General features: G+C 37.2%; 1 protein-coding gene across 1 annotated transcript in view; it reads left to right on the top strand.

Moving 5' to 3' along the window:
• Positions 1–12,342, top strand: part of TRPM3 (transient receptor potential cation channel subfamily M member 3) — a 501,162-nt gene that overhangs the window by 275,422 nt on the left and 213,398 nt on the right.

The following is a 12,342-nucleotide window of genomic DNA, read 5'->3' as shown; positions in this document are numbered from 1 at the left end:
AGAAAAAGAAGTTGAAGACCAGTCCCAGGGGAATTGGAATAAGGTCCTTGGGAAGGAGGGAAGGGATGCTATTCCATGCACAAATGAAGAATGTAGTCTTAAATAGAACAGGGGCAATTTCATCCTGTGTAGCAGGAGGAAAGGCAAAAATATATGGGTGCAGATGTGGATAGGATGGAGAATTTCCTGGTGGGAAGACCAGATAGTCCTCTGGGATAGTTTCTGTATCTAAAGAAAATAATGCAGGTCATGGTCTGAGAAAGTGGAAGGAAAGAGGTATAGGATGTTAGGAAGAGAAAAATACTACTGTTAGTGTAGACACTGGGAGAGTGGTTGGACTAGGGAAATGTAAGATTCCCCCACAACAACCTGGACCCACTTGATATGTGTCATCAAGAATTTAAAGTGGTGTGAATCATCAGGGTTGTATGTTTTCTTTCCACCCATGCACAGCTTCAGCAGTAGAATAGGCATAAAGCTGGGCTGAGCACACATTGGGATTTCATCAGGCAAGTATGAAAGAGGGAGAGAGAGTATATGCATATATCCCAAGAGTATTATCCTAACTCCTAAATGCCCATAGATAAAAGCAATGCTGTGGCTGATATTTGTGAGAATATATAATCATTTATCTCAAAGATCAGACTGAGTGAGGTAGAGAGGTGATTAAGTGAATTATCAAAGGTGACCCAAACCTTTAGTTAGTATTACCTAGTATTGCCAAACATCATATATACTAAGTTTGAACTAAAATAAACAAAGGTTCATAATAAACAGTATCTCTATTTATTTTATTGATGTGCATATATTCACACAAGTTAAATCAACTTAACACATTGTTGGACCCAAAGACTGAATACCAAAGGACTGTTCCAGAAAGTAATATATAGGTAGCCTAATGAGAGTTTAACATCCCAAGCATACTTTCATACTTTTTGTATACATTTTTATTGTTAATAATTTGAAACAAATGTGAAGTTAGAGAATATTATAATAACCTCCTACAACTGTCAGCAGCCACATTTATCAGCCTATGGGCAGTCTTGTAGGACAGTCTTTTATATATATATATATATTTCCTACATATACAAAGTCTGTCCAGAAGATGTCCAGACATGTAATATGAAAAGTAGAGACATTTTTTTAAGAAGATACAAGATAAAAGAAACATTGTACATAAGACAATGATGCCTCAGTCCCCTTCAAAGTAGGCACCTTCGGACCTCACACAGTTGTCCCAATCACCATCAGCTGCCCCGTCATATTTTTCTGAATCTCATTGATGGTCTGAAATCTTTTCTATTTCAAAGGTGATTTCAGTTTGGGGAAAAGCCAGAAGTCACATGGCACCAAATCTGAGTTGTAAGGGGTCTAAGTCACCCAGATAATTTGATGTTTCTCCAGAAAACTTGCACGAGATGTGATTCATGATTGAGCACATCGTCATAATGAAGCTGCCAGTCACCAGTTTCCCCTAGCTGTAGCCTTCTGAATCATCTGAATAGTTTCCATGGAGAAATGTTCAAGCTTAATACAAAATTTGATGCAGATTCATTGCTCTACTTGCTCAGTCATTTTGAATGTGATGGCCACACAGTACACATGCTCACTCAATGGCATCTACTGCCCCCACTGACTAGTAGAATACAGTTGTCATTGTTCATGCATGTGCATTCTGGTCCAGTGTCCCAGTGTCCTTGGCTGACAGGTTATATCAACCTCATGCAAATCATTCTCACTGTAAGTCAATGGCTGGACTTTTTCTGGACAGACTTTGTATGTATGTTTGCATAGATGTATTTTATACACACACACACACACACACACATATACCCCTACATTCTCCTCTGAATAATTTTGAAGAAAATCCAGACATCCATAAATGTTTTATTATATTTCATTATCATAAATATTTTGTCCATAAATATTTCAGTACTGAAACATTTTTAACTTGTGTTGGCAACATACAGGGTAAGTTTTAAAAAATATTTTCTTAGCGAAAACATAATGGCAAATATTATCCAAGAACTCATTAACAATCCTTTCAAAAAATAAAAATTAAGAACTACATTTTTGCATTCTAAAATTCATCCAAAAAAATTGACAATCATTTTTTCAAGCTGAAGTTCTACTATTAGCAGGCCAAAAACTATTAAAAGAAATACAGGGGTGTCTGGCATAAATAACACCCTTTTTTATTACAAAACCTTTTATTACAAAGTCATATGTATGTAATTCTAGAACATAACAATATCACACTAAAGCACACCATGTGACATTTTAGGTGAAATGTTCAAATTAAAACTATAAATTATTATACCTGTATTGTTACCCTACCAACCACACTCAAGCAGGCCTTACTCTTGCTAGACCCTGTATTATTCAGCAATTTTTAAAAAAGAAGTTTAGACAATCCTCAGAAATTGTGGCTTTCTTTAAAGAGTTTACAGGGAAGAATATAGCATTTGGAAAAAAAGGAGATCTTTTTTTATTACCAGTGATAATAAGCTGAAAGCAGCAGGGAGACCTGAAGTTCAGATTCTCTTGGCTCTGTGACCTTGAACAAATTACTGTATTTCTCTTAGGCTTTGTTTCTGCAACTGTGAGCCAGGGGCAATAATTCCTCACAGTGTTGTGATTAAGTGATTCAGAAAATGAAAGGATTCTGGTGTGGGGGGTTCAGAAAGATGGCTTACCTTCCTGACATTGGCACACTGTGATGCCTCGGTGGGAAGCCATGTGCCATGTCTATACGGCCTGGCTGCCATAGGTTCCAACCTGAGGACCATACCCTTTCATTCAAAGTCCATCAGAGTCCAGGGCATTCATCAGAATATCTCTACCACACGTGGAAACTGGCTGTGGTTGTTCAGAAACCATGAATCCTTGGGTCCAAAAGGGAAAATGAGGCTCAAAATTATAGTCTGGAGCACATGATCCCACCTCTGTTAGCATTACCTATTGAAGGGTAATTGATTTACATTCTTGGTCATTGTGGCAACGACAAGAAAATGCCTTTGTTTTTTTCTATATTATTGAAAATATATTCTATCTAAACTGTAGTTATTCCTCCTGCCTAAATAAACAGAGAATAATAAGAAAATTTCATCTTTCTTTAGAGAGTCAAGTTATTTCAGTGTGTTGGAGTAATGACTATGAATGTCAATTAAGATTGTTGGCTACTCTAATTGTTGCAGTTGTCAGAATTTGGGCTAAATGTGAATTGGCCCAGAATATATCTTAAAAGTTTAGATTTAGTCCAATATCAGATTTTCTTGTAATTTACCATTTTATTCACAAAGGAGATTGGAAAAAGAGGACAGAAATCTAGTTCTCTTTCAGCTAAGTTTGAATAAAGTGTTACTTCTTTGTATTTGAATTTTATTTTAGGTTTGGCTGAATGCAAACTTTTATTTAGATTGCATGTCCAATTATATTGTGAACATTAACTATGGCTGTAGGATATTTTCTTATAAAGGACTAGGATTTTCTGAGTTTACCATCTCCCTACCATAAAGTGGAATTTACATCAGACTAAATTCATAGGTCTAAGGTATTGCAAACACAGTCATTATAGATAAGCCTATTTTGCAATATTAATTGATGGGAGTATCTGGATAGGTTTTAAATTTCCTTAACCAGTGCTTTTGCTTCTGTCAGGATGTACCTGAAAGAGGAATTCATGCTTTCCCTTCCTTTCTCCTTTGTAACAACTGACATTTGAGTGTGGCCTCATTAGAGGAGGCCACCAAGAGTACTTTTCTCTAAAGCAGCAGTTTGAAATGGGCTTGGCATTGTTAAGTAAAGAAGTAGCAGAAACAATTGCAAAATTCATAAAACATAATTAAATTTGATATTTGAGGATAATGCTATTTAGAGTTCTCTGGAAAACACCTGTGTTTTATTATTCAGTCCCTAAGCCAACACACCTGTTCATATATGATTGTGTGCATACTCACACAAACTAAGAAAAATAATGATGACAATATTGTCTCTCGGCAGTACAGACTATTATCCCTGACAAGTTATGCTTTATATGGAACAAATATTTCCCCTTTCCACTGATTTGTGTGATAGATGAGCCCCATAAACACTCTAATGCACAGAGTGAGTCAACAGCGGTAAAGTCCAATTGGTTACAGGGGATTTCATTTTAAAAAGCTCATCTCTGTGAGGTGACACAACCAATTTAAAGCATTTCGTTTCAGTGAAATTTCCGTAATCAGAAAGGCATACTCATGACTGTATCATTTATATCCCAGCTCCCTTACCGCCATTTTTGGATGGTTATCCTTAAACATAGCTACATTAGTCCTTCACTAGAATGACACTGCCTCTTAGAAGGCACTTTAAAAATCAGGGGATTTGGGGTTGACACAGTTTCTGGTGCTGCTGATTGGCACAGGCGAGGAGACAGGAATGTTGCTATTCGACCATGTGCAGGGTGGTTTCGCATGAACAGCCTGGCCCAAATGCCAATCACATCCCTTAGGAAACACTGCTCCAACTATGTGTGTTATCTTGAGTTTTCTTTTTGCTATTTTTCCCTAATATTTCCAGTAGCTCATCCTGATTCAGCAGAGCCACATTTCCAAGATACTTTGTCCTAGTTAAAAGGCATGTGTAAGATTCAAAATATTTAACAACTTGAGAAGACTTTGGTGTCCTAAATCCACAGCACAGGCTGGGTGTCAGCCCTCCTATATCTCCTTCAGATCCTCAAGTCACTTGCTGTTGAGTAGTTTTTCCTTATATCTAATTCCGTGTGCTCTGAATCTGCTCTCTCTTTGGGTGAGGACCAAAATCACTGTCTATGTTAGAGCTCTCAGCATATGCAAAACCTGAAAATGGACTTGAGTTGACCTCTCCACTATAATGGCTGTCAGGAAGCTATTTCTCACTTGGAGAGATACACTGACCTGCTAAACAGGCAGAACTGACTCATGAAGTCAGTCAGAGTTTCCAGTCCAGCAGCCCCTGCTCTTAGCACCACTGCTTAACATGTTTCAGTCTCAGTGACTAGATCTGCACTCAACAGTGGGAGCTCCCCTGTCAGCGTGCTGGATGCTCAGAGAAATCTGACAGTTCACGATTAGTAGCTGATTTGGGGGTATAGGCAGACACCTAAAAATGTCGTAACTTTACCAGTAGGTCCCTGGAGAGCCTACTCACTAGAATTCATTGCCCAAGAAATATATTAATAAATTAAGGCTCTAGTAGATTAAAGAGTTCAAAACTGAATCCAAATAAAACTCTAATTTCTTATCCATAAATTCCCGAGAATTATTTTGTAAATAAGGAAGCAAAGCAGTAATGTAGATCTTGAGTAAATGAATAAATTCATGAAATAAAACATCACAAAACAGTGCTTTTTAAAAATTCACCTTTCATTTCTGGTATTTGTTTCTCATTTCCCTGGACTGCAGTAGACACCTTTTATGTATAAGTATTTTCCTATTGTTGAATTATGTACTCAACTTACCCGGGAAATTTGACATAGATTACCTAAAGAACACCGTAAATCCTTAAGAGATTTACGAACCTTTCTGACACCAAAACGAATGTTAATGTATATAGTACTAGCTCGATAAAGAGATGCTGGTTTGGCATGAAGGAGATTTAAGTGATTTGACCCAGTCATATTATTATAAGAAATGTGTGAATTTACAATTTTTTTAAAGTTTCCAAATGGTTTCAGCAATATAGTATCATTAAAATAACATATAGCATGCCACGAGGCCACTTTACAGGCTTATGATCATTTATATATAAAGAAATAATACATCATAAGTATATACATATTACTTATTTTCATTCTTATAATTGTTAAGTCAGTCTCATTTCTTTGTATTTATACCAAATACAGAGAGGCCAAGCCTGAAGTGGTCAACAGTAGCACAGAGAGGGAGGCAGATGGCCAAGGGAAGATAAAAGGTATGAGCTACATGAGAGTTTCTTTGGAAAGCTTTCCATTTTGAGTAAGCTGGATACCCACACAGTAAGAATTGTCAGGAAACCACTGGGTCCCTTGCCCACTGTCAACACTGCAAACCTAGCATGACACTCTTCCCTCTGAGCCATATATAGCCCAGAACCATTTTCATTCATTAGAACACAGGTTCTGCAGCTATAATCAAGACTTGGTAGGCATGAGCAATGGAGGAAAAGGCGTGACAACTGTAACTGAACAACAGTAGAAAAAGACTCAAAACAGTGGATGCCTAAATGAAGCAGGAGTTTGTTCCTTATGCATATGTTATTATGAACATGAGTCCAGATCTGATGTGACAGCCTCAGGGTTGAGAACTCAGGTTTCTTCTTTATTTTGCTCTACCCATCTCTCTTTCCATGGTCCATGGGAGCTCACCATCACCTCTACATTCTGGCCACAAGGAATCAGGAAGGAGCAAGGGAAAATCATAACTCTCCCCTTTAAAGGCACAATAAGAAAGTCATACACACCATTTTGGCTTATATACTATGTGCCAACATTTAGTCACATGTTCACACCTAGTTAGAAAGGGGTCTAAAATGTAGTCTTTATCCTTGGCAAACACATAGCCAGCTAAAAATTCTATTACTACAAAGGAAAGGAAAAATAAATATTGGGGTACAACTAGCAGGGTTTTGCCACACCTTTTCAGTACAGCATTCCAGATGGTTGTTAAGAAATAGCTGGAGGTGGCATGTAAGATAAAATGTATCTGCCATTCATAAATAGGATACACCTATTTGTTCCAGTATCACTGGGGAGTCTTTTCCATAAATAGCTTCTGTAGTGTGTGCTTCATATTTTGCTCTTTCACGCTTCATCTGTGAATTTTTTAGTGATATGTAGTTAAAGAGTCTTTCACTGGCTCTGGAAATTGTAATTTCCCTGTGGAATCAGACTGAGACAAGCTGTCTCAAATTATATAGATTATTTTAGGCCATCCTGGTTTAGTTAACTAACTCGAGCAGATCTCTAGCCTAAGAGTACTTACATGCACCACGCTATGTATAATGCATGTGCATTCCATAATGAAGCCTTAGCCATACATTTTATTGCACATTATTTGGTAACATTTAAAATCCCAAGATTTTAAAAATTAATAGAATAAGTTCTATGTTTCTGTAATACCATACTGTTAATATTTATGTTTTAAATATAAATTCTGAAAAATACAACCCACACATGACTATAATCTTTGCAACACATAGAGGGATGGAGATTGGTCAGCTTCTCAAATCCATCCTGGTTATGACTGGGCTTTGGCCCCACTGTGGGGAAAGGACAAGGGACCTGCTTTAGGGAATAAGAACAGCTCATCCTCCAACTCTGTGGAGGAAACATTTGATGAGACCTGATAAGCAGATGAGCTTGTGAGGGATTTAAAATCAAATCCTTTTTATACCAGTTATCCAACTTGACATTTCTATATTTTAATAATCCCTAAATGATAACTAATAATTTGGCAAGATATAGCTGAAGGACTCTTGAAACCTCTGAATACCAGTAAATACATAATTGAGAGTATTTGCTGATACCAGCAATTATTAAGATTAATTCTTAGAGCTTCTCTTCATGCATGATGGGCAGATCACCTGTTTTAGAGACCAAGATAGAGGTGTCATTACTGATCCAACCTCAGTTAGTTTTTCTTTTGATTTTAGCTCACTATTCAATAAAACTTAAAAGGTAGAGCTTTTCAGCAGTTGGGGTTTCCCTTCTATCTTGCGAAGGGAATGAAGCCTAGGAGGATCTATTGCCTTACAGATTTAGTGAAACTAAAGGCAAATGCTCTGAAAATAAACCTCACTTTTTCTCTCTGGATAATCTATATGTAGAACAGGTTTTTTAAATTTGTTTTGGCCTTACCTAGCATGTTGTCCTTCATCTTCTCATAATAGCAAACTCAGAGCTTTTGTGACTCTTTAATTCACACAAGCTAAGTTTCTATACAAAATAGATTCAAAGTTTAGAAACCCCACTAGAAAACAGTACAAACAAATAGCAGAACTAAGCAAATATTTGCTATCCTGAGAAAGGGCTAATTTCCATAATTATCAAAGAGCATGTACAAGTCCAAAAGAAAACTATAAGAAAATGTGCAAAATATATCAACAGAAAGAACACAGAGAAGAAAATACAAATGCTCAGCCTCACTCAAAATTCAAGAAATGAAAATTAAGAAAAATAAAATGTTTTTTAATGTATCAGATTGGCAAAACACAAAGTTTTAAAATATTTACTGTCAATAAGGGTAGTATATGGCAATATGTACTGGTATGTGTGAAAGTATGAGCAACCTTATTTGAAAGACTGCTTAGGAATCCCTATTAAGTTTTCAATGCACATATCCTTTGGTGCTATGATTTTACTTCTAGGAATTTATACTATGCGTATTATTGCAATGTATAAAGTAATAAAAATGAAAACCCAAAGATTCACTAATAAGTGACTAATTAAATTATATGTAGACAAACAGTAAAAAACTCTGAAGTGATTATGGATAATGCAATAACTCTGTTTGAGCTCATATGGAAAGATATTCAAGGGTAAATTTATTTTTTTTCTAAAGTTAAAAAACTGTGTGTTTACTCTCACATTTATGTTTTTTTAATTTCATGCACATGCACACAAAGTAATAAAATATCTGAAAGGACACAGGTGAACAATTATTAGTTATAGCATCTAGGAAGTGAGACTTGAAGTGGGAAGGGTACTATGAGAACTGACATTTTTTCCCTTACACCTTTTAAAAACTTAATGTTGTTTTTTACAATGAGTAACTATATATTTTATAAAAGAAAGAGAGAGAGGGAAGAGGAGAGGGGAGGGGAGGGGAGAGGAGAGGAGAGGAGAGGAGAGGAGAGGAGAGGAGAGGAGAGGAGAGGAGAGGAGAGGAGAGGAGAGGAGAGGAGAGGAGGATGGAAGGAAAGGAACAGAGGAGGGCGGGAGGGAGGAAGAAAGAAAACCTTTGGAAATAGTCAGCCCATCCATGTAATGTAGGAGTTTAGTGCCTTCTGCCCTCAAGTGCATATACTGTGTCATTCTTGATCTGTGGGTAGGGAGCCAGCATGACTGTGTTTGGCATACCTTGTCGTCTCTTGCTCACTCAGCCAGCTGGCAATCCTCCACTCCTAAGACAAAAGGAAAGAGTCAAGTCAGAAAACCTAAGGGCAGAGACTGGTTAAGGACACATGATAGAGAATAATCCTATCTAACCCTATAAAAAAGGTATGTATAAAAATTATGAGGTCAAGGAAACAGGTTTGATCCTTAAATTTGATAATACCTAAACTAAAAGTAAAATTATCTTCTCTATTAGGAGTTGGTGAATGACAAAACAGCCTAAATTTTTTCCCAATCCTTAGCCATAACCACCTATCCTAATATAACAGGGCTACTGAAAATTTCCTACTGTTGTATCTCTACCACAAGTACAATCTACTAGAGCTGGAATTGTCTATTTGTCCTTCATCATGCTCCAGGGCACCCCACGGTCCAGCTCCCTCCTCTCTGGGTCCTGCTCCCTGTGGTGGAAACTGGCTCACTCAACAGCTCATTCAGTAGTTGTTTCATGCTGAAGATTGTAATGCTCACTGTGGGAAAGGTGGCTCCCACTCTAGTCTTCATTCCTCTGTACTTTTAAGATGCTTTGTATGGAGCCAAAGTACATATCAAGAATTCCTCAGCTTTTCAAACTGTGGCAAAAAATGAGAACCCAAACTACCTTTCATTTAAAATAAACAGTGGTTTCTCTCTTATGTATTTCCCCTTGACAGTACCTCTCTTACTGTACCAGCGTTTGGCTTGTGTGCTTGCAATACACAAAGCACTGTAGGGGATGCAAGAAATAAGACCTAGCTCACCCTTGAAGAACTTAGAGTTTTACAGATGCATTAATAACTAGTGTCTACTGAGTGCTATTCTCAACACTTTACAAGAAAAAAAGTGATTTAATTCTTACAATAACCCTATGAAGTGGGTACCATTATTGTTACTCCCAATGTTCAAAAAGAAAACTGAGGAACAGAGAGATCAAGCTATAGCCCCAAGGTCAGACTGCTAATCAGTGGCAGACCTAGGAAGCGTGCTTGTACCCATGCCTCAAGCACTGTGCTGCATTGCCTCTCAGTTCACAAAGAGCTGCACTGTAAAGCACCAAGCGTAAAGGCCCTTCAATGATACAAAGTACAATAGGAATTCAAACAGATAACATATGGAGTGGGGATGGGGGGTGGTTCATAAGGGTACAAGGCCAAGGTATTTTAAGGAAGATTTTGATAGGTGCAGTGCAGACAATAATGGCAAGTGATATAGGAGAAAATTTTCAAAACCCAGAAATATAGTGAACAGCATGTGGTCTAACTAAATGTATTTTATTTTTATTAAATCATTTATCCTTCCTGAATATGCAAATTTTCAGCTGCAAATATAAATTAGCATTACATGTGAACTAGGATTAATTTTTTTAGGAAATACTATCATTAATGTTAAAAGAAAAATTTATCTGTTTCATTGTTTAGCTTTTATCAACTCTTCTTAAGGCGATAGGAAGGAAAATTATAGAATAATATGTACTATTATTCTATATGCATGTACTATTGATATAGATAGATATAGATATAGATATGGTTATTTATTTATTTATTTATTTAACCAGTTCACTGCCTTAATTTTTCAGATAGAAAAGCGCACTTGAAAAAGGTCAGTGGCCTGCCTAAACTTACACAGTGAATTAAGTGGTGTGGCCTTTATCTGGCTCAGAACTCTGCACTTCTGTCTGCAGCTCTTTGCTCAGCATGGTCACAACCTTAGTCTGAGACATATTTTTTTTATTTCATTTCATTTAGCACCAGAGAAACCCAAATCAGAAGAAGGTTTTCCAGGCACCTGAGCAAGGAGCAAAAACAGGATACTTAGGGCATCAAGCTCGTTTGATATAAAATCCTTAGCCTTTTATTCCCTCCTTCTCCCCTTGAGAACATTTCTTCCACTATGTCCTGAAGGGTAATTAAGGAAATATCAAGACATTTGGAGTCACAATCAACAGATACCTGATATCTAGACTCTGGTTGGTGTCATTGTAACTTTTGTTCACTAGGGTTTGGTAACTGGGGGGATAAAGAAGTAAACTGAAAATTCGGCTGTGCTGTTCCCTCTGCAGGAAAAACATAGCTAAGCCAATGTGCGTGTGTCTCCATAAACAAATGCTCATGCCACGTTCCCAGCAAGGTGTGTGTTGGTGTCTACCTGAGACCCTGCTCACGGCATTTAGCAAGTGGTCTAATTGTTGCACACTGTGGCAGAGCAGCCCACAGAGACCTGTGCTCACAAGCTGGCTTTATGTTCTCAGGAACATACTAATTAGTAACTTTCTGGAAAATATACAGTAGTTACTCTTGGCTTGTTATTTTTCAAACTATTGAGAATCCAGAGGAACAAATCTTATATTTTATGCTTCGAGGGCTATTGCTTTATACTTTCCCCAATGAATACACTCTTATGAGAAGGCAACTCTGCCACGTTATGAGCAGTGAGGATTTACCAAGTGAATTCCGTGAAAAGCGGGGTGAGACCCTACAATACTGGTCACCAATCAGCTACCCCTACCCAACCACCAACTGTCAACACCTGCCACAGTTTGAGGCTGCTCTACAAGTCTGGCTTGGAAACCAGGGCCAGAAGACCTGACTTGAAGGTCTGGGGCCCTCCATAGATGTTGTTTCTAGGGAAGGAACAAAAAATGGGCAGAGCAGAACTACTCAAACTCATGGGATTCTCCTCTGAAGCCTGCCTTTGAAAACAAGAAACTGTCTGAGTCATCTAGCCAAAAGCTAGCTTGTTTAGTAAGTTAACGACTCCAGAGACATAATTTACCATTAAATTTATCATTCAGTGAGGAGTAGAATAGCCAAATTGGTAGGAAACTGATTATAATGAAATAGCTTTGATGACTTTTTTGAAGATAAAGAGATAGAAAAATAAAAAGATGATAAAGATATATATGACTATATCTATTTATCTCTCTCATTAGTCATTTTCTTGGCCAGTCAGAGAAAGAGAAGAAAAGGAAATGTGGGAATCTCTTCAGGAAATAATATTATGTATATTGAGTGACATGTTGGCATTGGTTTCAATTTCTCTTTGAAAAGAAAAGAAATTGAGTACATTAGTCTCTGAAAAAGTGCTTCTTTTATGTCAACAGTAGCTAATCACCTGAGAACAGGACACGAATCTCCAGAAATTAGAAAGATGTTTTTAAAAGCAGGGAAGGGAGCATCCAGTTCCTGTTCAGTCTTAAAAGACACAGAATTGATTCGTAATTATTATTATAATTAATATTACAACTCACA

Source organism: Phyllostomus discolor, chromosome 3 (assembly GCF_004126475.2).
Source record: "Phyllostomus discolor isolate MPI-MPIP mPhyDis1 chromosome 3, mPhyDis1.pri.v3, whole genome shotgun sequence".
NCBI classification, from domain to species: domain Eukaryota; kingdom Metazoa; phylum Chordata; class Mammalia; order Chiroptera; family Phyllostomidae; genus Phyllostomus; species Phyllostomus discolor.
Note: the sequence above shows the minus strand (reverse complement) of the source record. Positions and strands in the feature narration are given on the sequence as shown.